Genomic DNA, 27655 nt, shown 5'->3' on the forward strand with positions numbered 1-27655 from the left:
GTCTAATTTTTTAATTATTCTTCTCAAAATTATGATAGAATGGTAGGAGAGTTCATCCCAGTGTCACAGAATCCGTGGTTCATACTGAGATGCTTCAAAATAGCAGTTGGAAACAAAGATAATTTTTAATAGTTCTATATCCACATGAACAAGATCTGCAGTGCAACTTCTTTTCCTGGAGACAGGGACTTTCTTGGGCTCTGGAATATGTTTACTTCTAATAAGTTTAGACTCTGACTCTGTGATTTTAATCTCTACTTCATCAGGATAGAGCAACCATTCCTAATGAAGTATAATTTTGAAATACTTGTTGTGACAGAAGTTACAAAAAGGAAAATATAGTGGTCTGCACAACTTGATAAAATTCATGTCTTCACCTTTGGCCCTGGCTCTGGGCACTCCCCCAAAGAAATGCTTAATATGTTTTTCTCATCATTCTTGAGATATCCCTAAGTGATGTGAGAATTGCAGATTGAGAAACAGCACCTGTGTGTGTGTCTATTCATCAGAGGTGTAAACAGTGCCACTGAAATGTTTTGTTCATAAGCTGTGCTGCTTCAGTGAAGGTTTTGGCATGATCCATGGGAATCTGAGAGCACCTTCTGTGAATCCTCAGTGTGGGGCAGAGGGAACTTTCTCTGTCATTCCTGTCCTGGTTTTACGTACCAAGGCAGGAGGGACTTGATGGCACCAGAGAGCTTTGCAGGGGCTTTCAGTGAGGGGGAACGTTAGGCCTGGGTAAAAATTGTATGCTATTGAGTTTTGTCTAGCAGGTGCATACTTTGAGAGATCTGCCTTGTTGCATGTATGCAATATTAACACTGCTATTTCTCATGTGTTCAAATATTCAGAGGATTGCATCCATGTTTCATTCCCCACCCTTGATGGTTGTGTCTTTTGGTGTCCTTCCAAGCTGTGAATTTATAAGCGTTATTAAAACATGGCTGTTAGCCCGTGGTGGGTTAGGACATTCTTGCTTTTTGTTTTTCTAGCAGTCAAGAGCAACAAAGGGCCTCTGTGTGCTGAGTACACTTCAAGAAAGGATTTAGCTGTGACTTTCCAAATAAACAAAAAAGGATTGAAGCAATTTTTTTTCAGCTGAGAAGGCACGTCAACAGAATAAATACAATAAAAGGAGAATAATGCCCTGTGTATTTACACAAGCTAGAGGAGTTTTAAACATATGTTGAAATCTGAATGTCACTTTTCTTTCACAATATAGTTGGAGCTGATGAGAGGCACATGAGTTTGAGCTAATGTTACTTAGCCCTGCACTGCAGTGCTTCCAGCTGCAAGCTGTTGGAGAGGAAAACTAGGTGGTTTATTTATTGTTACTGTTATTTTGGGGGGAGAAATATATGCTTGGTAATACCCTGTTTTTATTTATTCTGGCCTCTTTTGCAGTGTTGATTATAATTAATGTTGAACTAGCGTACATCTGCCTTTGATTTTAAAAAGAATGAACTGGAAATCACTGGTTTGGCTTAAGTAATTGTGCTTTGTTTCATACTGAGAAAAGTTGCTGCTTCTTAGGAGAGGAACCAAATGTTTGCATATTTCCAGAAATAGTCCCATTTACTGGATGTGAATGCTTTTTTTTCTTTTTTTACTAATTTGTTCCAATAAAAATAATGCTGGCAACGCAGTCTGAAGATTTTTAGTAACAGTAGAAATACACATGCATATTATCTGTACTTGATTTTTATCTTGCCTACCAGCAAAAAAACTTATGCTTCCCAGTGTGATGTCTGTTAACAGGCTTTCGTCAGGGTAGCACAGAACTAAAGCCCTTGTAGGCAAATAGAAAGCCAAACACCTGAGGGGCTGGGGCTGATTGGTATTTCTTCTCTTAGACCCAGGAGTCGAGACTAAGCCAGAAATGCTGCACTGTCGTCATGGGCACTATTTTCTCCATAGTTTTTTTTTTTTTTATCTAAATGTGAAATTATGGGAAAAGGCAGAGAAGTTCAAGTAAGCTTTTGCTGCTTTGCTAGTCTGGGAATCCTTTTTATCTGCAAATACTTTTTCCTAGCTGTCATTTGAAATAATTAAAATAATTAAGATGGAGAAATGAAAGAGTCTTTGAATGTTTCTCATGTGAGAGATAGTTAAAAATATGACTCTAAATAAAGATTCTAGCATTTATTAAATCACACTGAACTGAAGTTGTAAGGGGAAAATCTAATATTTTTCTGCCAGGAGGTGGTGATTTTCCTGCATTTTGTATTAACTCCACGGAAATAGGCTTGTACTCTTGCTGGTTTTAGACTTGTGAAAATGAACGTGTTGCCTGAAGGTATTATGTGGCATATCTTTAAAGGTCCCTTGTGGCCCTCTTTGAATGAGATTAGCATCCTGCATTTGATTTAATTCAACCAGTTGTACAGAAAGTGCTGAGCACTGGTTAAACTCTAAATGAGACCTGAGCTATTTTCCATCTGTAGGCTATTCTTGCTACAAGTTTCCCTCTAACTTGAATACAAAATAGGATAAGAACAGCTAAAAACTAATTCTCTTCTGAAATTTTGTTACGTTACGTGATCATCTGATTTCAAGTTAAGTACTGTGTTAAGTTTGCCAAATCAGTCCATGCCTGGAATCTTGAAGAAGCTAGTGTTGCATCGCTAATCCTTCTTCAGCCTCATTAACCAAGCCAAGAACCTTGCTGTGAAAGAATGTTTTCTTAGTTGCTTTTCATCATACCTCTTGATTTTTTTTTTTATTTTTTTTTGCCCCTCAGTTCCCTGAGGTGTGATCTTGCTGCCATTTAATTGTCTCTCCAAGCCTCTCAGACCTCAAGTATGTGGATAGCTGACTCCTTTCATTCTTTTTCCAGCTCGCAGTACTGTACCTTGCTTCTTGACCTGTTGGCATGGACTGTGTGCCCCAAGAGTCCCATCAGCACTGCTGTCCTTAGCATGGTTTTTCAGGAAAAAATCAGTTTAATTTGCTTTAAAATCACAGGAGAAACATCCCATGAAGTCTCTCATCCTCAGAGTAATTTGCAACAGGCACAATCTGTCGCAAAGCATTAGTTGCACACATTCATACTGTGGTGCTAAGAAAAGAGCAAGTGAAAATACTGTTTTGGAAACAGTTTAGCTCCACAGTAAATCTGCTAGCATTTCTTTCATTCTGTACACTGTGTGGGCTATTACATAGATGCAATTGTTCAGAAATTAGGTTGCTCTCATTAATACTTTGAATCATAGAATGGCTTAAATTGAAAGGGATATTATAGGTCATCCAGTCCTAACCCCCTGCTATGCGCCGAGCTGTTACCTGTTAGATCAGCTGCCCAGGGCCCCATCTAACCTGGCCTTGAATGCATACAGGGATGGGGCATCTACAGCTTATCTGGGCAGTCTGTTCTGTTTAACTAAGGAGTGCTTTGTTACTGTCTGATTAAAGAATTTCCTCTGGACATCTAATTCAATACCATTCCCCTTGTCCTATCATTATTAGACTATGTAAGATGTTGGCCTCTCTCCTGTTTTAAAGTTACTTCTAGGTGCTGGAAGGCCTCAGCAGAGTCTGTGCAGAGACTTCGATTCTCCAAGTTGCATAGTATAAGTTACTTCAAGCCTTTTTCATATGAGAAGAGCTCCAGCCCTCTGATCATCATCATTATAACCCTCTTTAACCCTCTTTTGGACCCACTCCAATAGCTTCACATCTTGTGTTGGGGGCCCCAGATGTGGACACAGTACTCTATGTAACCCATGTTAAAGCCACTTTTCAAGCTTGTCCAGGCCCCTTTGGATGTCATCCCTTCCTTTTCTTCTATCAACTGCACCACTGAACTTAGTATCACCTGCAAACTTTCTGAGGTTGCACTCAATCACGCTCTTGTCATTGCATGGGTGAAATGCTTGGTCTCAGTTTAAACCAGTGATTGAGTACCTAGTGAGAAGATGCTCAATCCAGAGAAGCTCCCCAATCCAGGGGAGCTCAGGTGCAAGCAATGCATCTAAGTGACTTAGAAGGAGTGAGGCCAGGATCCACCTCTTCCCAGACCTCATTTAAAGGTTGGCAGTGGAGGCAAGACCATCTTGTCTAGACTTCTCTGTTTACCCAAGGACTGTGTGGGCCTTCTTAAGGAAGGTAGCTCCTTTCCCTGTTTTGGCTCCTACTGCTGTTACATCTGAGAAGACCATCCCTCAATTTGCTACTCCTCTTTCTCATAACAAAATAAAGATGTTGAAGAGCATTGGTCCTAAGACTGACCCATAGAGGACACCACTCATCCCTAGTCTCCACTTGGAGGTAGAACCATCAACCACAACTGTCTGGATGAAACAACTCAGTAAATTCCTTATTTACCGAATTTTTCATCCTTCAAATCCATTTCTCACCAGTTTAAAGAATCCTAAAATTTCAGGTATTTGATTCTTCTGCACCTGCAGTAAATGATTTTGATGTTGTATAAAATCAAGTCTTTTGCTGTGGGATGAAGACTCAGGGACATCTTCCACTAAGCAGTTGCCAAACCAACACCAAACCTGGCCTTCAACACTTCCAGAGATGGGACATTCACAGCTTCTTTGGGTAACCTATTCCACACCACCCTTATAATGAAGAATTTCTTCCCTATATGTAATTGAACTCCACTCTCTTTTAAAGTCATAACATTGTCCAATCAGTACCCTGATAAAGATCACTCCTCCCAGAGTTCTTTTAGGTACTGAAATCTTATTTTATAATAACCTACTTTTTTTTTTTTTAATAATTGTCATTGTCACTCTAAAATACTAATGTGTCATTCTACTTCCTTGACGTATGGGAGAAATACCTTTTGAACATTTCTGTCTTTTTGTCTTGAAAATAAGATCAAAGGGCACTCTACAATGTAATTTAGTTATTTTTTAAATCTAACCATGTTAACAACTTGAGTTCTGGAAGACAGTAGAATATTTAGTGTCCAGGCTTGGGGTCCTTAGTATGAGATGGATGCAAAGTGGTTGGAGCAGATTAGAGGAGTGCCACAAAGATGATCAGGAGGCTGGAAGGCTTCTCCTGTGATGAGAGGTTGAGGGTTTTGGAATTGTTTAGCTTGGAGAAGAGAAGGCTCCAGGGAGAGCTCGTTGCAATTTTTTTCAATATCTGAAAGGAGGTTACAAGCTGGAGGAGGACTGACTTTTTATGCAGGTAGATAGTGATAGAGGTGAAGGGGGAATGGATTTAAATTGGAAGAGGGAAGTTTTAGGTTAAAAGTTAGGAAGGAATTCTCTTTGTGCTCCATAGAAGAATGATCTCCTGTTGAGAGGATTCTGGATCCCTGATGGAACCGTTTGGAGGGTTTTGGGCTTTGTACTTTGAAAGCAGATTGTCTTTATCTTCTAGGTGTAAATGACAAGTTGATGTTGAGGCAGAGTCTTCACAGGTGTATTTCATTGTCAGCTCTCAGAATGTGTGAGGCTTCTTTCCTTAACAAATGACAACAAACCAGATTAAAAGCCTGTACATGGTGTTTGGTAACCATCTCTGAAACTTCCTGAGAGCTCTGTTACCCCTTAGTTGTGTGCTGAATTGTCTATAGTCCTTCAAGTTACAAAAATAAGTTATATCAATTTTTCAAGAAGGAAGGTGAAAATTGAAGTCTGTAATAATTTGGGAGCTGTCTTGATTTAACAAATGGTTGATTACTTGAATATGTGAGCTTGGCTGGGATCTTTTCTACCAAAGACAATTGTAATGTAAGTGTTCTTGTTTCTTCCTAAAAAAAATAAAGAAATAAAAGTTGTGCCAGAAATTGCAGATGATCGTGGATATTAATGTGTGTTTGACTGATCATATACAAGAGAGAGCATGTTATGACACATTCATGTAATTCAAAGGCTTTATTTTTAGTCTCATTTTTACAGTTGCTTTCACTATCTCTAGTACCAAATTTCATAATACATAAATTATTTAAGTGGTGCACCTTTTTTCCTGAAATATAAATTTGAGTATAAAATTTATTTTAATATCTTAATAGTATCACTTTTTAAGTCTGTAACACTTACTAGACCCAAATTCTGCTTACTTTCACTTTCAAGTTGTCTCTTTTTAGGAAATATAAAAAAATACTTTTTCATGACTGGAAACTTTTCTATTTTAGTTAGATTTTGATTTAATCAAAGCCATTTATATATTCCTCTTTTCTCCTTCTATTGCTTTAATCCAAGGTGTAAAGATCTGAATTGATATAAAATCTTACAGGAATTTTCAAAATCAATGTCATTGAATCTTAAGGCTTCCTACATTTGCCAGAAAGACAAAAAAAAAAAAACCTTGTGACCGTAATATTGAGTCTATTTGACACTCAAAACTGTTAAGTGTAGATCATCAATAAGATGACTGCTGTTACTTCAGAAATGACAGTGTATGCTCACTCCTGACTGTGACTTGTATTTAGCTTGAGAGACTTCTCAAGGAACTATTTTGTCCTACAAGTCCTCTTTTTAATTTGAATATTTTTCTCTCAGGAACAACACAATTTAAATATATAGCTGATATTGGGAAATATGAATTATGTTTCAGTGCATGTCACAACGGTTTTGCTGAAATTCCTTTTACTGTCTATGGAGAAAGATTTTTGCATAATGAATGCATTTAAAAGCTGTCTTTCAACTTGCAAAAACATTTAATTTGAATCTTTAAAAATGGGTCATGGCAAATAAATTTAATTAGGACATGCTGTCCCAGAAAAGCTCCTTCTTGACTTTGAGGATCTGGAACAAAAGTTGTCATTAGATAGCAGCTGACTACAAAAGAGAAGAGACAGCAGAATTTATATATATTTTTTTTGTTAGATTGATGTGTTTTCTAGAGTACATGTGCATGTGAGATCAAATTATAGCATATTTCAGTGCAAGAGGAGTAATATTATGTTAAACTTAGCAATGGAAAATTAGGCACTCATTGAATGCTAGCAGCGTTGAATTGATAAGTATTAGTAATGTGGTATGTAATCTTTAACACCGTTTAATACCTGTTCCCACACACCTCCCCACCCTAAAGTTTTCTATCTTCATAATATGGAAGTGAAAGAAAAACAATCAGATTGCACAGAAGCTTTCCTGGATTGTACTTAATCAAAGATCTAGACCTTTTCCATTGCCTTGCATGTAAATATGTATATACTATTTAACTATAAATATTATTTCAGATTGTATTCTTGTTTCAGATTACAGTGATATGGCCATTGAGAGTAACTCAGTGGAGTTCATTTAAAATCCACTGTGCTCCATGCTATAGTGGTGAAGTGTTTTCTTGGTTGTTTTGATTTGTTTTTTTTTTGTTTGTTTTTTTGAAAGATAGAAACAACGAACCAGGCATGTATAATTGAAGCAAAGTGCTTTTAAGATAGAGTACTACCTTGGTAGATATAATAAATACTGTTTCTCTCATTTTACTCTAAAAATAATTTAAAAAATGCATTTTTAATTGTGCATATAACTAGGTGGTTAGCTGACCAATTGCTCAGGCAAATATAAAACTAGTCTGTATCATAGTAATGATTGTAATGAAAGTGACTCCCAGGGGGTCTGTCTTGGAACCTGTGCTATTTAACATCATTATCAATGATCTAGAGAGTGGGATTGAGCGTGCATAAGGGATGCCATCCGAATGAACCTGGACAGAACTGAAAAGTAGGCCCATATAAACCTAGTGAGTTGCAACAAGGCCAAATGTCAGGTGTTGTACTTGTATTGGGGCAATTCCAAATATGTGTACAGAATGGGAGAAGGAGAAGAAGGACTAATTTAAAGCCTTATAAAGAAAGACTTGGAGGTTCTTGTAAACTAAAACACAATCAGAGAACTGGAGCACCTCTATTATGAAGAAAGGAAGAGAGATTATTCAAGTGGAAGGCAGGATGGAGATGTTGAGCAAGGCAGAGATCAAAGACAGGTCTGAAGAATGGGACTTAGTTTTTCCTGTCAGCTATGCTAATTTTTTTCTTAAATATAGATATTATTATTTGAATAGCACTTTCTACATTTTCTGGGTTCCTCGTGACTTTAAAATCTCTAAAGCTATATTACAATAACAACAACTTATGTCATTCAGTAGTATTTGGTCCTAGAACAGTTCCATGTGTAAGGTAGATCTTGGAGAAGTCTTAGATATCATATTGTGGTTTTGCTTCATGTGGGATTCTAAATTTTATCTAAATTTGTTCCATGATAAATGAATCTCATTAATACTTAGATATGCTTAAAATAGATTTGTAATTTTTATTTTTTTCTATTGAACTTCTTCATGGTAGGCAGGAATTTTGAATTTTTAAAAATTCTTTTTATGTCAAGCACAAGATGTGAGGACAATAATAACAGTCAAGTATTTTGCTTTTATAACTTTCACTTCTAAACAATATCATGGATAAAAGCAGAAGGCTCATAAATATTGCCATCATTGCAGAGGGAAGTATTGAGTAGTACAGGACAGTTACCAGAAGTATTGAGCTGTTTTAGTTTTTATATTTTTGGCTTTATGTCATGGATCATGGATGTTGTTAAATTAAAACATAAGATTATTTCTCCAAATTTATAATCTACACGTTGGATGCATTAGATTCTATTTCTCAAACCTTTTTATTAAGGGTTTAAAAACAGTACAACTTGATTGTAAATTTCTTTATCCGCTTTTCTATTAATATTTAGTGTCTATTTAGTACCCTATTGAACAGTGTACTACACGAATACCATACCCAAAGCTTGATTATGTTTTTTGATATTCAAGTTGCCATAGATTAAATTATGTCTTGAATTTTGGATTTGGCACTTTCTGCTAGTGTTTCATCTTTCCCTGAGCGCTGTTGTGAAGGGTTGTTCTCAGTTCTGATTGCAGTAGAACTTTGTGCTACCATTACGTGCCCCAAAGTTAGGAAGTTTAGTTTTACATCTGTTCTGAATCTGGATTGAGATACTTCTGGAAGTCTGAGTCTACTAAATACAAAACTGAAATGGTTAAAGTTTCCTGAGTGCAAGGCACAACAATTTTCAACAAGTGTTGTGATGTTAACTGATAGCTGAACTTGTGTGCAGAGATCTAACACCTGCATCAGTAATATTGTCAAATAATAGTAATTGCATATATAATCAAGGCAGTTTGAAATTCCAAAGGAAACATTAAATACATAGTATTCAGAACAAGACAGCAAGATTGTTAGCTTGATTTTTGGTTAATTTAGAGTAATGTTATTATTCTGTGATGACTGAACTTACTGGCTGTAGAGCATTACACTCATAGTATATTCAGCCCTGTTTTGGGCTCACTAGAACAATGAATGAATTAATTATTACACATTCTTCAGTACGTGTAGTTGTGTTTAGTGAGCTATCCAGTGCAAGATAAGAAATAATGGGTTCTCTAACACTCAAAGATTCTTGCTTTAATGAAAAACAGAGTGCTCATAAGCCAAACTTATTTTTGTAATTTAAATCTTTATTAAAACTCTGTGTAATAGAAGAAGATTCTTAATATGGCAGTGCAATGGAGTGTTCATAAGACAGCTTTATATTTTAAGCTTTGAGATGAGAATGCTTTCTCCTACTGGGCGCTGTGCAAGACTAAATCCAATATATGCAAAGGTAAATTGTCTTATGACCCTAATACTTCAACATCTTTAGGTCCACCAGCCATGTTTATGTGCACTTCTTAATTCCTTATTCCATGCCTTGCCTTGCTGCTAAAAAACTTAACTGAAGATGAAAAACAATTCTGTGTATGGCATTGTGCTAATATGAACTTGTGACTTTTTTATTACCTTTGTGTGGAGTGTTTTAGTCAAATTCAAGTATTGTTTGGTCCTATGATAAATATTCATCAGGGATGGTCTGTTTTGTTGCATGCATCTCAGGAATAACTTTATAAAGGTTGCTTCTACTTAGTGTGCTTGTTCAGCATGAAAACTCTTCAGTGGTGCTAGAGCAGTCTGTGTCTGCAGTGTATGTCCCACCTTGCATATTGTTGCAGGAAGTTGCTTGACCAAGGCTGGTGATGTGGAAAAAAAAAAGAGGCTTAATCTGGCAACACCAAACACACTGTTCCCAGCTGAGATTATTCTGTCAGCTTTTCTCAAATGTACAAAAGTAGCCAAGTTGATCTAAGTGACCATGGGGTTCCTTTGGTTTCACCATATCTGACTCAAGCCATCTCTTTCTGGACCCAGTCCTTGCTCTTCTTCCTGGTGATGTGTCATTTTGGGGGTGTCTCCTGTCTCCTTGACTGGGCAGCCATGGATCTACACAGATAAACACATTTCTGAATTAACAATATTGCAGTTAACTAAGTTGCATTGTGTTCTCTTCCCTGGAAGGCTGTCAGGTAACATGGCTATGTGCATGATGTATAAAGCCTTAAGGAACTGCACTATGCAGCTAGCTGTGGTATTTATTTCTTCCTTGACCAGTGTAGTGAAAGCATGGTAAAATTGAGTTGGATACAATGCTCATACAGAACTGGTTGCTGCTGGTACTGTAATTCAAAACGTTGTCATTCTATTGTCATTACTTGACTACTGAGTGATAAGAAAGTTGATTTGGAGTCCCCTGTTTGACATTCAGTGTACCTGTCAACAGTCCTCAGTGAAAAGCTTAAAATCATGTAGCATTTTGTGTAGATTGGCTGTGCACATTTGTAAAGGTAGGCAATCTGGCAGGTAATTCATAGTAAAGTAGATAGATATTTTTATGGAAATGATGATATTGTGTACCTTTTTCTCATTATTTAAAATTTGATTTTAAATGCATATGAAGACTTTGTCTTCACTAATGATTCCACTTACTGGAGAACTAATAGCGGAATATAGCTGTGCTCTAGGGCATTGGAAAATTGCCTGGAGTTTGCTATACATCTCAAGGCATTTTGACAAGATAAGTCTAGGGCTGTAGCAATTCCTGTGACAAATTCATATCACATTTATATATTACATTTCATAGGATAGAATTTACAGTTTCCACTTTTTTGATTATCTGTATGAATATGAATTAATCTTCCAAGACATTAATGATTGGTTATATGTAGGTAAAATATATTTTTCATTGTCTCTGAACAGTTTGTGTTAATGTGTAATGTCTCATATTACACTGATGTAGATTATTAGAATAAGAATAAAGAATTGAAATTATTATTATGAAATAAAAGAAAAAGTAGATAAAATTCAGAACACTGTCCTAGCATTGAAGTTGATGATTTCCTTTGAGGTTCCGTTTCACCCCAAAATGATTGAAGATATCCTATAGAGAGTTATAATATTTTGATTAATATTTTTTTGCTGTCTCAGATTAAAGGAACTTTTTTTCCAGAACGGTTTAGGAGAATATTTACCTCTCTCTCACCTCACATTTACTTTACATACTATTTTCTAATTCAAATCCCTTATTTTTAATTGAGGTAGTATCCTCTAGAGTGCAGTTCAGTAGTATATCTCAGATAGACAGTATGAACACTCTCCATTAGCCAAACTGTATGTCTATGGTTGTTCAGTAAGCTTCAGTGAACTCAGCAGATTTGCATGGGTACAGTAGAGATCGGAATTTGTTTAGTATTCTCAGTGTCTATTCTTTGAGAAGAATAGACTAATGTATTATTCACTTCTTTCATGGAATCACAAGACTGTGTAATGAAAGTGAACACTGTTACTGTTTTCTTGTTTTTTTTCTTTTTTTTCCTCACACGTGGTGAGCTGTTTAATTTTAAGTCCTTTGTATGTCCAACAACAGCAAAAAAGCTCTCACTAGGAGAATTAATTTGGGTTGGATATGCTAATTCTGTAGACAGAATAAGGCCGCACGCTCATACTAATCAGTTAAATCTTGAAAGGAGTTTCAGTAAAGTAAATACTCTAGGCTGAATACAGGAGCAATATTAGGTATGCACCATAACAGAAGAAAATTGCTATGGGCTATATTAGGTAAATGGGGACAATAAGTATTTCTAAGACTTCCCTAGGGAAAGAAAAGTATGGCCTAAATTTTCATTCTAACAAAAGAGAGAGAAAAAAACAAAACAAAACCAAAAACATCTTAATTCCTTGTGTTTTAAGTTAACGTTACTTTTCCAAGACTTGGTTGGAAGACCTTCCTTCCTTTTAGTTTAAGAAAATTAAGATTCACTGATACATTCACATTTTCTCACTCAAATTTCATGCTACTAATACAAGCCTGTCAAGCTGTTTTTCTTTTGATTTTATTGAACGCTACTTTAACCATGTGGTTTCAGATGCAGTTATCTATTTTTATATTACTTCTATTGTGCCCTAATGGTATATATGTCCATTCTTTCCTACGACATCTCTTGTGGAAGATTCTAATTTAAGAACATGTTAAACAAAATATGACTGTTGTCATAGAATGGCTTCTTCAGGCTTTATTTACTTGAAGTAGCTAAATATTTTGTGAGGGGCATTATATGTACCTAACATCACCACAGGCTTGTACTTTTGGAACCTTAATTAAATCAAACATGAGATTTGTTCTGTCTCTGCAATGAAAATGCCCATATTCCCTATGTGATGATGCATTCACTATATTCCAGCAGGTCTAGGGGCACATTTTCCTTCTCCAGATGAGCTATACTTTACCTGCCTGACAGTACCAGGAGAAAATATCCCTTTGGGGATATTTGTGTAGCTTTCTCCAGAAAGAGAGCAAACTTTACATTTCAGATAAAATTGAGAGCAAAGATACTCAAACAGAACAAAAAAGGCCTTTGGAATTCTGATGTACCCTCTGGGGGATGTTCTGGTCAGTCTTCTGTGTGGTGAGTGGGATGCCTATTTCTGGATCTAAGCTCAGGACCTGACCTACTTAAATAAACAAGGTGAAAGTAAAAACTATATATTAGTGATATTTACAGTTGCGTATGTATGTATATGTAATAGCTTTAGGTTCCCTGAATCTGTTAGGCTTGTAATAAAATATTTGTCTGGAATTACTGATGTTTAGCAAGTTAAATAGAGAAATCCTGATTGTGCTGCTTATACAAGGAGCATGTGCTCAGTATTTCCCTCATGTCCAGAACATGTCCGTATACATGCCAGTCTTTTCTGCAAGGATGAAAATTCCATGATTTCCAAGATAAATGGAAGTAGAATCTTGTAGTGTGTACTCTCCCATAATGACAGTTATGACCCCAAATAATGAAGTCTTTTTACCTCTTTGATGACTCTTCGCTATTGCTTTTACCTCTATGTTCAGCGCTACGTTCCTAATGACAGAAAACCAACACATTTTCAGTCTGTCCTTTTGAGGTAAAGAATTCCTCCTCACAATTTATCTCAAGGAAAGGTGCACCGAGGTGAATGTATAGATTATAAGACTTGACACACACCGTGATGAGTGTATATCATGCACCCCAAACGTGCTTCAAAAGCCCGTTTGTTATGAAGCTCACAACCTCTTTCTACTGAAGGTTTGATTTTGTGTTTTCATCCTTTCCTGTGGAGTGGTCAATCACAGTGACATTAGGTAGGATTTGGCCTTATTTACACCCTGTCTACTCATCTTGCTCCAGGAATTGCAAGAGGCAATTTTAAACATTAAAAATAACAAACAAAAAATGTCCTTGCAATGTTTTTCTGCAGTACTTGGCTTTTTCTGGTGAAAATGTGTAAATGTCATAGCCATTTATCTGCTCTTAGCATTTGCATGGACTACAGAGTACTATCACTATTTCTAGTAACTTCAGCAGTCATTTCTTTTATTAGAAACAATAGAACTAAATGATTCTTGATCATCAGTTTTTGGTAATTGTTTTATTTTTGCATATCTCACCCTACCCAGCTTCCAGATGTATGTCAGACTGCTGTATTCTGTTGCTGAGCCACACATCCAGAAAGTTTCTCTTTATATTGAAGAGGATATAGTACTACATAAAGATCTGACTGCCTAAATAGGATTTCTACAGACTCGGCTTGTGTCTGGCCTACATGTTGACTTGGAACTGTCAGTTTATAAACCCTGTTCATTATCTGGAATTGGATAGAAGTTACTGTATATCCTGAAAAATAATGACTGATATTCCCAAGGAATTGTGAAATAATTCTTTCAAATATCAGTTTTGTTGGTATTTTAGACAATAAAATGGCACATTTTGAATTTGTGCAAGATACTATGATTTTGGATGTTTGCTTGATCAAAAAGTGTTGTCTTTGAGTCTGGAAAAGAAAACAAGAACAAAAAGCTTATTCTTTCTTCAAACTATGAAAACAATGTGTTTACTTGTAATTTTTTTCTGAATTACTTACATGGATTTTTTTTTTTTGTGCTAACCAAACCTCTTTGTTTATAGATAAATTGAACAGCAGTCACTATTGTTTTTGTTGGAGAGCTGCTGTTTATGCTCTGTTCCTTTGGTGTAACAGAACTCTGTGCAGAATATGTTATATTTTCCTGCCTAAAAGATAAAAATTCCTCACAGGTGATCCTGAAGTGGTTTGTAGGTTTTACTCTCAGTTTCTCTAAGTTTAAATTAATGAGAGCTTGAAAACTGTTTAAAATGTTTTTATTGTTATGACAGCTGCTTCTGTCTCCTTTACATATTGCATGGGATTAAATTGCCTGGGGAAAAATGGTAGCAAGTTTCCAGCACAATGAAGCACAAAAAAGAATGTTCAAGTGAAGACTGATTTAATATTCTTCAACTGTGATAGGTTTTTTTTTCTTTTTTTAAGAAATGTCCATCAACCATAAATGAATTGCAATATGCAAAACTCAAATAAGATCTCAGTGCATATAGAAAGAAGAATGAAAGGGTATGAAAAGAAGTACAAACCTATTTGTGGTAAAAAAAAATCTATGTGTTATTTGTTTGTTACAAGTTTTTGTTTTCTGATGATACAGAACTGATGGATGTGTTTGGGTTTTCTCTTCTGGGGGCATGGGGATAAGAGTTGGGGAAAAGAAAGACTGAATTGTTTTAGTACTTTAATTGTGTGTCTGATCCAATATAAAACATGAAAAAGTCTGCAATGGCTGGAAGATCAAAGGAGTCATTTCTGCTGTTTCTTATTTGACTTTTTTTATCTTCCAGTAAACATAAGATTCTGAGAATTTCACTGCTCAGTGCTGTTCTAGGCTAGACTTGAGTTCTTCGTATTTTAAACACAAATGCAGTTAATTGGAACGGCACATGAAAATATTTATAGAACAGAAATTTGTCCATCCTAATGATGGTTGAGTCTTTTCCATCTTTCTAGTATTACATCCCTTTTCTTCTTCAGCCTTCTTCAATGTTCCTCTAGCTTCTTCCAGATTTCTGGGCACTTGGAGCTCTTGGCCATTCTTAACTGGCTCAGATGTCATCCTGGATTGTGTATGTTGTTATTTTTTTTCCATTAATAGTAATAGCCTTTGGTCTTTCCCAGTTTATTTCTTGTTAATGTTGGACATACACAGGAAGCCTCCCACAGGATGTTTAAATTAACTTAGTTGATAGAGACATTGACCTGCCTTCTGAGGTCTGCTTGGTTTTCTTTCTATCTTCATCTCTGTTTATACTTGCTATCATGTATTCTTTTTAGCCCTATGCCATTTACTTCATTATTTTAAAGTTTCAAAATTAACTTTTCTACTAGAGATAAGTCCCATGGCTGTAGAAAATAATAAGCTGTGTAATGGCTATATATATCTAAAACCAGTCTTAGTAACTACTGACAGTCTAAAATGTGATGAAGTATTTTCAGACAATGTTTCTTGGCATCTAATTTTTCAGAATTATTGATATTCATGGCTATCAAGTTTACCTGGCTAGTTTAAGATCATTTTTGTCGGTTTAGAAGGATATGTTTTGTTGATTTTTACTAATCTTGTGTTCCATTTCTCTTCAAATGTCCATGCATCAATGCCTACATCATATATTCTTGTTTCTGTTGTTTTCTAAACTATCAACATATTGAAAAAGTTACTGCAGGCTCATCCTATCATATAAGCTGCACAACAATCATACTGTTTTCTCAAATGTGCAAAGCTGTAAGGATCCAGCTGTGGGGAATTGTGCATCTCCATGCCTTGATCATTTATTAAGACAAAATGGGACAAAGGCTTCACACAGTACATTCCTGTATATCACTATTAGACTTTTATAAGAGGTTCCAGACTGTTTGGAGCCCAGAGACCTTCTCAATCCTATGCACGGATTGGATGCTTTCTTTAATTCTGCAGTGTACTGTGATCTTGTTTCTTTTATCTCTTGTTTCATTATATGCCATTCATTTAATTTAAAATATTTGATACACTGTGGACTATTTTCACTTATTTTTAATAATGAGAAAAAATAATTGCACAATAAAGTTACTAAACTAGTATATAACCTTTTTTTGTTGTTTTGTTTTTGAATACAGTGCTACAATAGGAATTCTTTTTTCCCTTAGCCTTTCAACTAAAATAGTAACAACTATGTATGTCAGGTTATAACATTTGTCCTTATCTTGAATTTTCAACCTTCTGATTGTTACACCTGGAGAGGTAAGAGTTAAATTTTGAGCAAAACATACAGTTGCAGACAATATTAAAAGCTTTAAGCCAGTAAAAAAGGACTCTGTGAGGTAGGCTCTTTTCACTGTTTTTTTTTTTTTAATTTTAATTACTTGCTAAAATGTTATGACTTTATACTACTTAACCAAGTTAAGAGCGCAGTAACTGCTCTTTACCCTTGTTCTAGTATAAGGGATCCCCAGGCAATCTTGCCAGCTGTTTAGTAGTGGCTGTTGGCAGTCTTTCCCTGCATCATGCTTTGTCTGATGGAATGATGCACAAGACTCAGCAAGATATTTAGGTTTAAAAAAAGTGTAGTTTGAAGAAAAACCAACACAGTTTATAATAATAGATCAAAGTTACAAAGAAACTAGAAGTTGTTTTAACAGTGTACATTACTCAACAGTAGTGAATCTCCCTATCATCTCCAATGTGTTATGCAGTTTTTGAGTTTGGTCAGTGTGACATGAAATGTGCTGAGCTATGCTCTGTTTTTCTGTTTCCAAATGTAAATACCTAGGGCAAGCTAGTTTCTTACCAGAAACAGTATGACTTGATCCCAGTTTTCATTTTGGATTTGATCCTTGTTCCCGGACGTTATACTGTTGGACATTATACATTAATATCTTTCCTCATCTTTCCCAAGTTTCTTAAAAATATTTATAGTGCCTTTCCTGATTTATGGCCTTAGCCTTTAGGGTGCTTTACCTCCAGCACTCTAAAGGCAGAATGCCTTCACAAATCGTTCTTCTAATTATTAATCATGTTACTCCTTTCAAATATTATAATGCTCGCTATTATTTTTTATAAGGAGAGATCTCTTCTCATTGTCTACAGTTTAGATGTCTGTAGCTGGGCCCTGTAAGCTCCATTACAGCTGGAGGCAAAGGAGAAAGTCAGTGTATGTTTTGTTTCTTGTAGCTATCTACTTGGAGAATGTCATACTTCATTCTTAAGCTGCATCAGCTATGAGACTATTTTAAGCATCTGCCATATCATGCCCATTTTTAGATTATGTGTGTGAGGCAGAATTAATCTAAAGGTGGCAGTGTTCACTGTTCAGCCTTCACTTGAGAGTTCTTAAACTTAGGCTGGCCCATTGCAGAAGCACTTGTTTTAGATGAGATTCAGCATTATCTTAGGAAATAGTGAGTCATATAAGCAAAGAATGCTGTATAAAATTCTAGAAATTGAACACTCAAAGCCAGAAATCAAATAAACAAATAGTCTAACCCAGGTTGGAAGAACTTCTTGGAATTAATGCTTCATCTTTTTGCTGTCCTTCATTGGACTTCCGTAGTTATGTGTGATATATATCTACCAGTTTGATTTGTTAACTTATGTGAGCCTAGGTTTCTGGATAATCTATGCCTTTCATTTTTTGATCATGGTGTTTTCCTTCTGTTCAATATCATTGTGGGGAAATAGTTATTACTACTCATTTCTCCTGGGTGATTTACAGAATTTATTTGGGCAAAAAAGGCATAGATTGAAATCTTCATTGAAGCATCTCAGTGAGCAGTCTCTTTTTCATCTTCCTAAATGTAACTTCCTAAAGTCCTGGCATTCCCAATCACCAGTGGCAGTAACTGCAGTGCAACAGCTAAAACTGAAGCCAAATGCTTGACTAAATCATAATGTACAGCTCACTCACCAGTAATTCCCAGATCTTGAATATCTATGAATAGTTTGTTTTAGGTTATAAGAAATATTAATCTCTAAATGAAGCTCTGAGATGCAAATAAGATGTGCTGAATAAATATCAATTATTATTAATTAAAATGCAAATGGATATGAGCACATCTGAGACAGTTTAAGTGGTCAAAATAAATTAAATAAAGGACAGGACACCAGTAATTAGACTTTTATAACTCACATGTAATATATTGCCATGATTACCGGACACACACATTGTAAAGCTCTGTGTTTGTCCTTCAGCTTTATGCTGTAGCCCTGGAACACTTCTTGTCTCCAGTGACTATTAATATTTAGGCACCACAATTCGTACTAAAATTTTATTAGGTGTGTTCTAATGATAACTTCTCAATGGCAGTAAATTTTAGCTGTATGACTTCAATTCATTTTAATGAATTCTATAGTTAAATCCCTGTATGTTGTCTAAAAAGCCTACTCTCACTTTCCAGAGCATAGTGTATCGGAATATTTTAGTTTACCACTTACAGAGCATATGTTTTCCAAGTTTATATAGGTTTTATATTTCAGTTCTGCACAGGGAACCCATTAAATCCTGTATGTGCAAATGCCAATCAAAGTATAAAAAAGACAATGTTTTTATTTTTTATTTATTTTTTTTTCTGCGCACTCATCTTAAGGGTGGTTTACAGCAACTTGTTTGTTTTAAAATTGGCGTCAGAACCAAAACAAAGTGTACTAGGCTTTTTGTGAAATGGACACAGTTGTAATGTGTTGTTAACTTTTAAATGTCCTTTGAGATGTAAATTTGTAGCAGTCTACTAGTGGGTCTGTAATAACAAAGAGAGATTGCTCTTAGTATAAAAAACATATTGGTAGAAGAATGCTTCATTGAGCCATATCTCTGTGTATGCATACACATAGCTAATTAATACTCAGTTTAGCCACATGTCAACATTTAACCCTTCATTATCTCTTTAGTTAGATTTTAAAAGCAATGAGTAAAATAAAAATAATTCAGGGACTTGGTAATCAGTAACCTGTCGTAGCACTGACATCTAGAAGGGAATAAGATAGAAATATAAATCGAATAACAGTACCCTACCTGCTAATAGCCACATCTTAAAGCAGATTTTTTTTAGCTATCGCTGATAACACAACTTTGCATCAAAAGGTAATTTTTTTAGTGAGTTCAACTGACTGTTCTGTAGAAGAGTTTGTTTTGATCTCCTTGTGGAACAGTATTGTGAAATGTAATCATGTACTATCTTTTCATAAGTAGTATGAATTAGTCTAGTAAGAATGAATATCCTTTTTTACATTTTTTTACATTTTCTCAACATCAAAATGGGAGATTATTTTAATGTTGTTAGAATTAATTAACATATATTTGGTAAATATAAGTTATAGTTCAAATCCTTGATGCATTTGAAATTACATTGAAACTGCAATGCAAAGAGTGGTATTTTATGGAGGACAATCTCCATAAATAGATTAAAAATTAAAAATGAAAAGGTGGGTTTTTTTTTTCAATTTCTGTCAATTGCTGTGGTAAAATGGGAAAGAATTATTGGGTGGAGTTCCACAGAAATGTTGCTGCTCTTTCCTGGAGCGAGCTATTCAGTAGCAACAAAACCAGATACAAAGCAGACTAGATAGTTATCTTGAATTATGATGATGTGAGGAAATGAAAAGGTATCGGAATTAAATATTTCATACCTTCATTCTTTATAAGTATTGAAAAGTATAAAGAAAAGGGAGATTTCAATAAAGTGCTCATTGTGAAAGCTGAGGCAGATCTTGGTTGACTGCCCTTTTCATTTATTGATGTTCGCCCTTCAAATAATTGGAATAGTGGTGTTTGTAAATTTTCACTAGTGTTTGCTTTTCCACCTGCTCTAAATAATAATAATAAAAGGCAGTGGATATCACTTTCATATTTAACTATTTTATTCATTTTATTTATACAAATAGGCAAATGGCATTACAGTCATGGAGACATGATAGGGCAGTTTGTGTGACTGGAATACTGTCATGGATGGTAACATACTTTTAAGGAAAGACAACAGTAAGGCAAGGTGGTGGAGTTTTGAAAGAACAACTGGAATTTACTGAGCTCTGCTTCGGGGGATGTATGACAAATAAGTGGAAAGTTTATGGGTGGTGAGTGAGGGGCAGGTGAATGTGGGTGACACAGTTGTGGGTGTTTATTGCCGGCCACCTGATGGGGAGAAGGAAGTTCATAAGGACTTCTACAGACAGCTGAAAGTAGCCTCATGATTACAGGCACTGGTTCTCATGGAAGACTTCAACCACTCTGCTTTTATTTTTGATGGAAATGCAACAATGCCAGGCACACACGGTCCAGGAGATTCCTGCAGTGTGTGGAAGATAGCACTCTGATGCAGGTGGAGGAAGAGCCAATGAGGAGAAGTGTGTTGCTGAATCTTGTTGGTACAAACAATGAGGGACTGGTTGGGAATGCGGATACTGGGGTTGAGAGGAGCCTCATGGAGAAGGATTTGGTAGTGTCCTTTCATGAAAAATTTAACATGAGCTGGCAAGATGTGCTTGCTGCCCAGAAGGCCAACTGTATCCTGGGTTACATCAAGAAAAGTGTGACCAGCATGTAAGGAGGTGATTCTGCCCCTATACTCTGCCCTTATGAGAACTCACCTGGAGTACTGCATATTGTGTTGGAGGCCCCCAACACAAGAAAGACCTTGAGGTGTTGGTGCATGTCTGGAGGAGGGCCATGAAGATGATCAGAGGGCTGGAGCATCTTCCCTACAAGGACGGGCCGACAGCTGGGTCTTTTCAGTTTGGAGAATAAAAGGCTCTGGGAGAACATTATATTGGCTTTCCAGTAACTGAAGGGGGCCTAAAGGAAAGCTGGAGAGGGGCTTTTTGTAAGGGCATGTAGTGACAGGTCAAGGGGAAACAGTTTTAAACTGGAAGAGGGTAGAGTTAGACTAGAAATTAGGAAGAAATTCTTTTCTGTGAGGGTGGTGAGCCACTGAAGCAGGTTGTGGATGCCCCCTCCTTGTAGGCATTCATGGCCAGGCTGGATGGGGTTTTGAGCATGGCCTAGTGGGAAGTGTCCCTGCCTATAGCAGAACAGTTGGAATTAGGTTATTTTAAAGATCCCTTCCAACTCAAACCATTCTGTGATTCTGTACTTACTGGAAGATTAAAACTAGTTATTTATTCTTGAAAATTTAAAGAAACTCAGTTATGAGATGAGTGTTGGGAGGAACCTGTATCTGCTATCATGTGTGTTTAAATCACTGGAGTTACACTTAAAATATAAGGGTTAGGATCATGAGTCACAACATTATGCATCTTTCTGCTTTTGAGAGAGGTAATGTTCTTCAAATGCAGCCCTCATGTGAGGCTTGATAGACCTCATAGCTGAAATCTGAAGCATTTCCACTTTGAGGAGGGAGTGAGAATCTGAACTTTTTCTTGTTGGTATGTATTTCTCTTTGATCAAATAGAAAGAGCTATAAATATTACAGTTACTGAATGAGAAAAGTATCTCATTCTTCAGATGTAAATTCACTTATTTTAAAATGCCAAGAATAGGAAATCTGTTACTTAGCAGAAACAATTTGATATGGTAAGGACTTGTCAGCATTTTATTACAGTTCCATTCCTCAGGGTATAAAAAATTGCTTCAAGCTGAAAGCTGGATTTGCAGTATCAGCCTTATGGCAAACTTGCATTATCGAGTTCACCTAAATTAGGCTAAACAAAGCAGAAATTGTGTGTCTTACTTCTGACCATTCTGTGTATATTACTGAAATGAACGTTTGTGTATAGCCAGCTTTTTACTGGGACTCATCTGAAACACATTTGATGTTTACTTTAAATGTCTGTCCATTATGGAAACAAAAAGTAAGTACTAACTTTAAGCTGTGGATGTGTTTTTTTTTTTTTAATTTATTTTTTATTTTTATTTTTTTGAGGGAGAGGGAGTTGGCTTTTACCTCTTCTTACCTCATCTGCATATTTGAGTTACTAATCAGACTTATACAGTTTGAACTAAAATTCTCTATATTAAACACGTTAGTCTGGAGTCTTAATGGATAGAGAAGTAGATTTTACATTTCTTTCTGTTACTAAAAGAGTTTTATTGCTTAATGGGTGTACCTATCTCTTAGTGCTAATACAGTAAAATAAAACAAAAGGATATTCCAGTTTCTTTTACAAGTTGGTGATTGCTCCAGGTTCCCCATTTGTGAATGGGCAGCATACTGTTACACAGGCAGCATTAGTTCCTGATAGTCCAGATATCTGCTTATTCTTTGTGAAGAAAAAAGTAAAGCTGTTTTGGCATTTTGAGACTTCAAATAAAGTTGTATTATTATAAAATAATAAGGAATAATTCAGATTGGAGAGTTGTGACAACAGTGAAAATAAACTCTCAATCCTTTCCGAAATTACTGTATTAATAGTATACATAGGTATCATTCTGTTGTTGGACCTTCCAGCAAAAAATATCTGATCTGATGGCATTGCTATTGACACCAATGACTTTATCTTATGTTGTACTACTATGAGGGTGGCAGGAGGAAATTATCAGTTTGGTGGGAAAAAAAATCATGAAGAATATTTAAGTGATTTTAATCTCAGAGTAACAATAAGGCTACGTGAGGGTGCAAAGTTCTCCGATCTGTACACTTTTTTTTTCTTCTTTTTTTTTATAATTAGATTGGGTAGAATCCTGGAGGTGAAAACTTGAGTTTTCTTGACATAATAAACATGGATATAGCTAATGAAAAGTTGTCTATATCACGATCCATCTTAACTTCAGCTTATTTTGCTCTTCTATGTCCTTTATAAGAGAGAGGTTACATGAACAACAAGGCTGAGGATGTTTCTAAACTCCAGCAAAGGAGTGGAATGGGCTAGACCTCAGCAGTAATGCAGAACAAATGGAGTAGAAGAGAATCACTGATAGAGACAATTGGTATTCTGTTTGGTGGACTTATATCTCCTAGCCAAAGAAACTTGGAGTTGTCATTGTATAAATTCAGAATAATTCAGTCTGTACTGTTCATTATGTAGTGCTAATGCATTATATTTTGTATATTGGATTCAGTCTATATTGATTGGTTGCCTGGGCTGGTTCATCTGTCTTCAAGTTGGAAGTTTTTTATATTTCAATATTCCTCTTTGAAGATGTAATTGTAATCACTTGGTGTAGCAATAGCTGACAGGTAGCAGATGTTTTAACTTTTCTTTTTGTTAGTTTAGGCTCAGACTGAAAATGGAAATCTCTTTCAGTATATCTGGAAATGTATGGGCAAGACTAAGCCGTGATTCAGAGGAATGTCCTTTTAAATTAGAGCTATGAAATGGATATAAGTAATGTGATCAGATGGCATAAATAAAAAGAGAAAGGGAGGAAAAAAGTTTAAAGACAGATGCCTGGTGGCAATTTTTCACATTCACAAAAATGTGTGGAATGACCTTCCAGACATGATTAAGCTCTGCAGACTAGAATATTGAGCCATTCAGGAAAATTAGAAGGCATCCAGGGGTATGTATGGCAAAGTAAACTTGGAAAAGAGGGAAGCCATTAAAATATGCTATATTCATACATACTTGGGTATATTGAATTTACTATTGACTGTTCATCATCTCAACACACTATTCATCAGTGCTGTCTCCTTAGTCATGTGTTGGAGAAGCTTGGATGGGCAATCTATTTAGTTTTTGCTGTTTGACCTTTTGCCTTCTTATTTGCAGGTTTCTTCTGAATTTACTGCACAGAGGATTCCCTTCCAGAAGTTGTTGTGATAGTGGAATCATGTCATTTGTAAAGTTCACTGTTAGCAGTGGAGAATGAATGTTTTACGTGGCAGAAAGGTAAGTTTAGCTTCTACTATTTACAACCCTTCAGTCCTGGAGGAATTCCATATAGAACACTTGTCTCTATTTTGGATGTCGACTGCACAATATTTAAAAGGTTTTTTTTAATCAGTGGCAGTTATTTTTGCTTAACAGATACATGATTTACAGATTGAATTACAAAGCTTTTCATTAAAGAGTCTTACAGGCAGACTGAAAAGGAGACAGGATTCTTACAAGGGGTACAGAAAACTGCAGTTTGTCTAAATTAAATGTAGAGAGCTACAGGTTTATACTTATACCGAATAAGAGAATGTATATATTTATATCTATTACTACTGATTTTTCAATGAGTGAAAAAGAATTCAAATAAATTTTATTTAACTGATTTTTTTCTGCTGTGTATGGCATATCTAGGCTCACAATAACTTGGACATTTCATTTTCAAAATCAGAAGGATGTAAACAGTTAAAATTATTTAATTTGGAGGGGAGGGTGGTTCATGTAAAATAAGCAGTGTATGTGATAGTGTAGCATTAGCAGTTGGTTATCCTAGCAAACAGATGTGTTGTCATTCGAAATTTATAGCAAAACCTGTACAATATTCCAAATTTGAAAATATTTGTTTATTGTCCTACGTAAATCAGATATCCTGTGTACTGTCATGATTATTCTAAAACCTCAGTGTTTTTCATTGTATTATTATTGTGTAATTTTGTAATTAGCAACAAAAACTGTGATAGCGTAACCAGAATTTTCAGATATTATCATGAGAAAAGGGAGGAAACGGAGTCTTTTTGATTGCTATATTGTATAAAAATAATTGGCTCATTATCATAATTATATTCTTGTTCATGATAGCAAGGTCAAATCAAATAATAGGGACAGTAGTATAATGTCAGTTTACAGATTGTGGAAGATATTAATTGAGGAAATGAGAGTTTGGTGCTTCTGAAAAGAGACAGCTGAACAGCAAACCCAGAGGACCGTCTCTATACTTCATATTCTTCACCATATGTAGTAGGACTTCCTAATTTGACCATGGACTTGAAAAGGACAAGAGATTGCATCTGATTCTGGTTTTCCTTTTCATTTCAACGTAATATAAAAAAGGAATGTGCATATTTTATTTTAATTTTTAATGCTTTTTTTCTTTAACAGAAACATTATACTCTGAACTCAAAATTATGTGAATGCTTATGTTAACACATAAAACAGACTTCAGTATTTAAAAACGTAAGTTCTAACAAACTTTCCTTGTTTGTTAGCATATGTAATTAGTGATTTCTGCAAAAGGATTTTGGCTGTTTTTTCCCCTTATCCCAGAAATCTTTAATGGTATGAGCAATTATGTGTTTTGACCTATTGAGCAGCGAAAAACAAATATTTTAGAAGGTTTAACTTCCTCCCAGAAAGAGTGCACAACGAGCTTAACATTGCTTCTAAACCAATAATTGATTAACTGGACAGTATTAGGGGACATTTTTATTATTCCACGCTATCACCTGAAATTACTAATAGAGAAGACAAAGTGATAAATGTGTTGAAAGAACTATGTTGAATATGTTATTTTATGCAATCCCCAGTAGTGTACCAGCATATGAAGAATAAAGACAAAATGTTAACTGCTGAATAAACATGAGAATTTTTTTTTGTTTGTTTCTGTGCAGAGCTACTGCTGTGGTATGTAGAAAAAATTTCTTCCAAGTTCTCCAGCTAACTTTGCCTTATCTAATTCGAATTTATATGTGTTAAGTAAATTTTTTGGATATAAGGATGAAATGATAATGCGCCTACAAATCAAGCATTCAGAATGTGTGTCAAATGACACAAATAATAATTTTTTCTTGAGTCTAATTAGCTGGTCTGTTTAACCTAAAGCTTCATAAAAATATCAGCTTGATGGACATATGGAGCTTGAAAACATCATCTGAACATTTGGGAAAAGTAAATGCTTGTTTCAAAAACTCAGAATTGAAACATCTCCTGGTTAACAAGATAAAGTTCTGCATCATATTGCCCTTAGTAGATATCTCAGTGAAGAGAGCACAGTGAGAGGGGTCTGGTAGGCACCTGGATGTGCTGTATCTTACGTCGCCTTCAGACTGACCAAGACTTACCCCTGAAAATATGAAATGGTGCTCACTGAAGGTGACTGTTTTTTGCTGAAGCAGATTACACATGCTTTGGAGTGATTGGAGATAATGCAGATTTCCAACTACATGAAAGGTTTCATTTTTTTCCATTGTGTTATAGAGAACAATGACCACATGGTAAAACTGTTTGATGTGGTTATGTTAAATATTTGGTTTGTGACACTGATATTTTTTGTTTGTTTGTTTGTTTTTATCCACTGAGTGGTTAGTGGTGTGTAAATCAAAAGAAATTTTTTTTTTTAAGACTACCCATACAAAAATTTAAAAATGAGGGAAGTGGATAGTTAGTTTAGTTAAAATTATGTGCTTAGTTAAATCCGTGCTTAGTTAAAATTATGTTGATTAAACAGATTTACATTGTAAATTGTCAAAAAGAAAGCATTTGGGTTCCAGCTGGTAATTAACCCCTGCCACCTCCTCCCCAGCTTCTCATCTTCTGTCAGGGGAGATGTTCTAGACAAGGAGCCTCGTCTGCCTTTTGTCCTCTTTAATTGCTTCTGTAATTGAATGGCCTGCTATATATGGGTGCATATGTATAATCAACATATATATCTGTAATGATTATGTATACATATATCCATTGCAATGGTTGTGACTCCATTTTTCCCTTCAGGAAGATGGTATTATACTGGAATTATTCCTATGGAACTACCGTGGATTGTATTTTGTAGGAATTCTGGGAAAGGAGAGGAAATGTCATTTTGGGGTTTTATTATTGAATTGCTATATTTTGCTTATTCTCAATTACTCTTAGTTTTTCCCTGTGAATATGTGGCAGGTGGTATTCTCCATGCCCAGACTGGGGTGCCATGACTTCTGGCAAGTGACTGCATCAATGCTCACTACAGATCTCTATTTATTATCCACCCATCAACTAAACCTACTCTCTAGGCTCTCAGTGAAGAGTATCCATTAAGCAGTGTAATCTGTTACTGTCCTCTCATCAGTACTGTGCCTTCACCCTGCTGACTTCTACTCTCTCTTTCCCCCTTCTGGACCTATGAGCCAGCACTGTGGAAACTAGCTCCCCCTCCCCCCAGCATCCTGCACATCATATTATTTTTCGCTGGCTGGCAGGAAGAATTATGCAGTGATATAGCAATACCTCAATGTGATGCATTTAATGGATGGCTAGGCTGTCAAATATTTGAAAGCAATGTAAGAAGAATGTTTCTTGCCAGTTTGAATAAGCATTGGGAAACTGGGGTTGGCAGTATGTGTTGGGATTCCCGGCTTCCTGGGGTGGCAGCTGCTTTCAGGAGCTTTGCAACTCAAAATTTAATTGTAGCATGGCTGTGCTTGTAAAAATGTCAATATTTTCCTGCTGTGTTGATGATAAATTTTAGTTCTTGGTGCAAAATGCCCCCTAATTAACCACTGGCATGTGTCTGTCCTCGGGAATGAAATCATTACTTTTTCAGAAAGGAAAGAAGAACTTCTTCACCAGTAGGAAGAATTGACAGCTGTGGTCAATCTCTTTGTTATTGCTAAGGTGGTTTTTGAAAAAAAAATGGGAAGCCAAATTAA

The 27655-nt window shown here is 35.7% G+C and overlaps 1 protein-coding gene and 1 long non-coding RNA gene across 2 annotated transcripts in view; one reads left to right on the plus strand and one right to left on the minus strand.

The window, feature by feature from the left end:
* LOC136058636 (uncharacterized) overlaps positions 1 to 27655 on the minus strand; it is a 418135-nt gene that overhangs the window by 246587 nt on the left and 143893 nt on the right. The gene's annotated exons all lie outside the window — the stretch shown is intronic.
* THSD7A (thrombospondin type 1 domain containing 7A) overlaps positions 1 to 27655 on the plus strand; it is a 262887-nt gene that overhangs the window by 12321 nt on the left and 222911 nt on the right. The window contains exon 2 of the mRNA XM_065752262.1: positions 23871 to 23990. The gene's annotated coding sequence lies outside the window, so the exon portion shown is untranslated. The remainder of the gene's footprint in view (positions 1 to 23870; positions 23991 to 27655) is intronic.

This window comes from Cyrtonyx montezumae, unplaced genomic scaffold (assembly GCF_038088225.1).
Source record: "Cyrtonyx montezumae isolate F1298 unplaced genomic scaffold, pur_monq_1.0 scaffold_8, whole genome shotgun sequence".
NCBI classification, from domain to species: domain Eukaryota; kingdom Metazoa; phylum Chordata; class Aves; order Galliformes; family Odontophoridae; genus Cyrtonyx; species Cyrtonyx montezumae.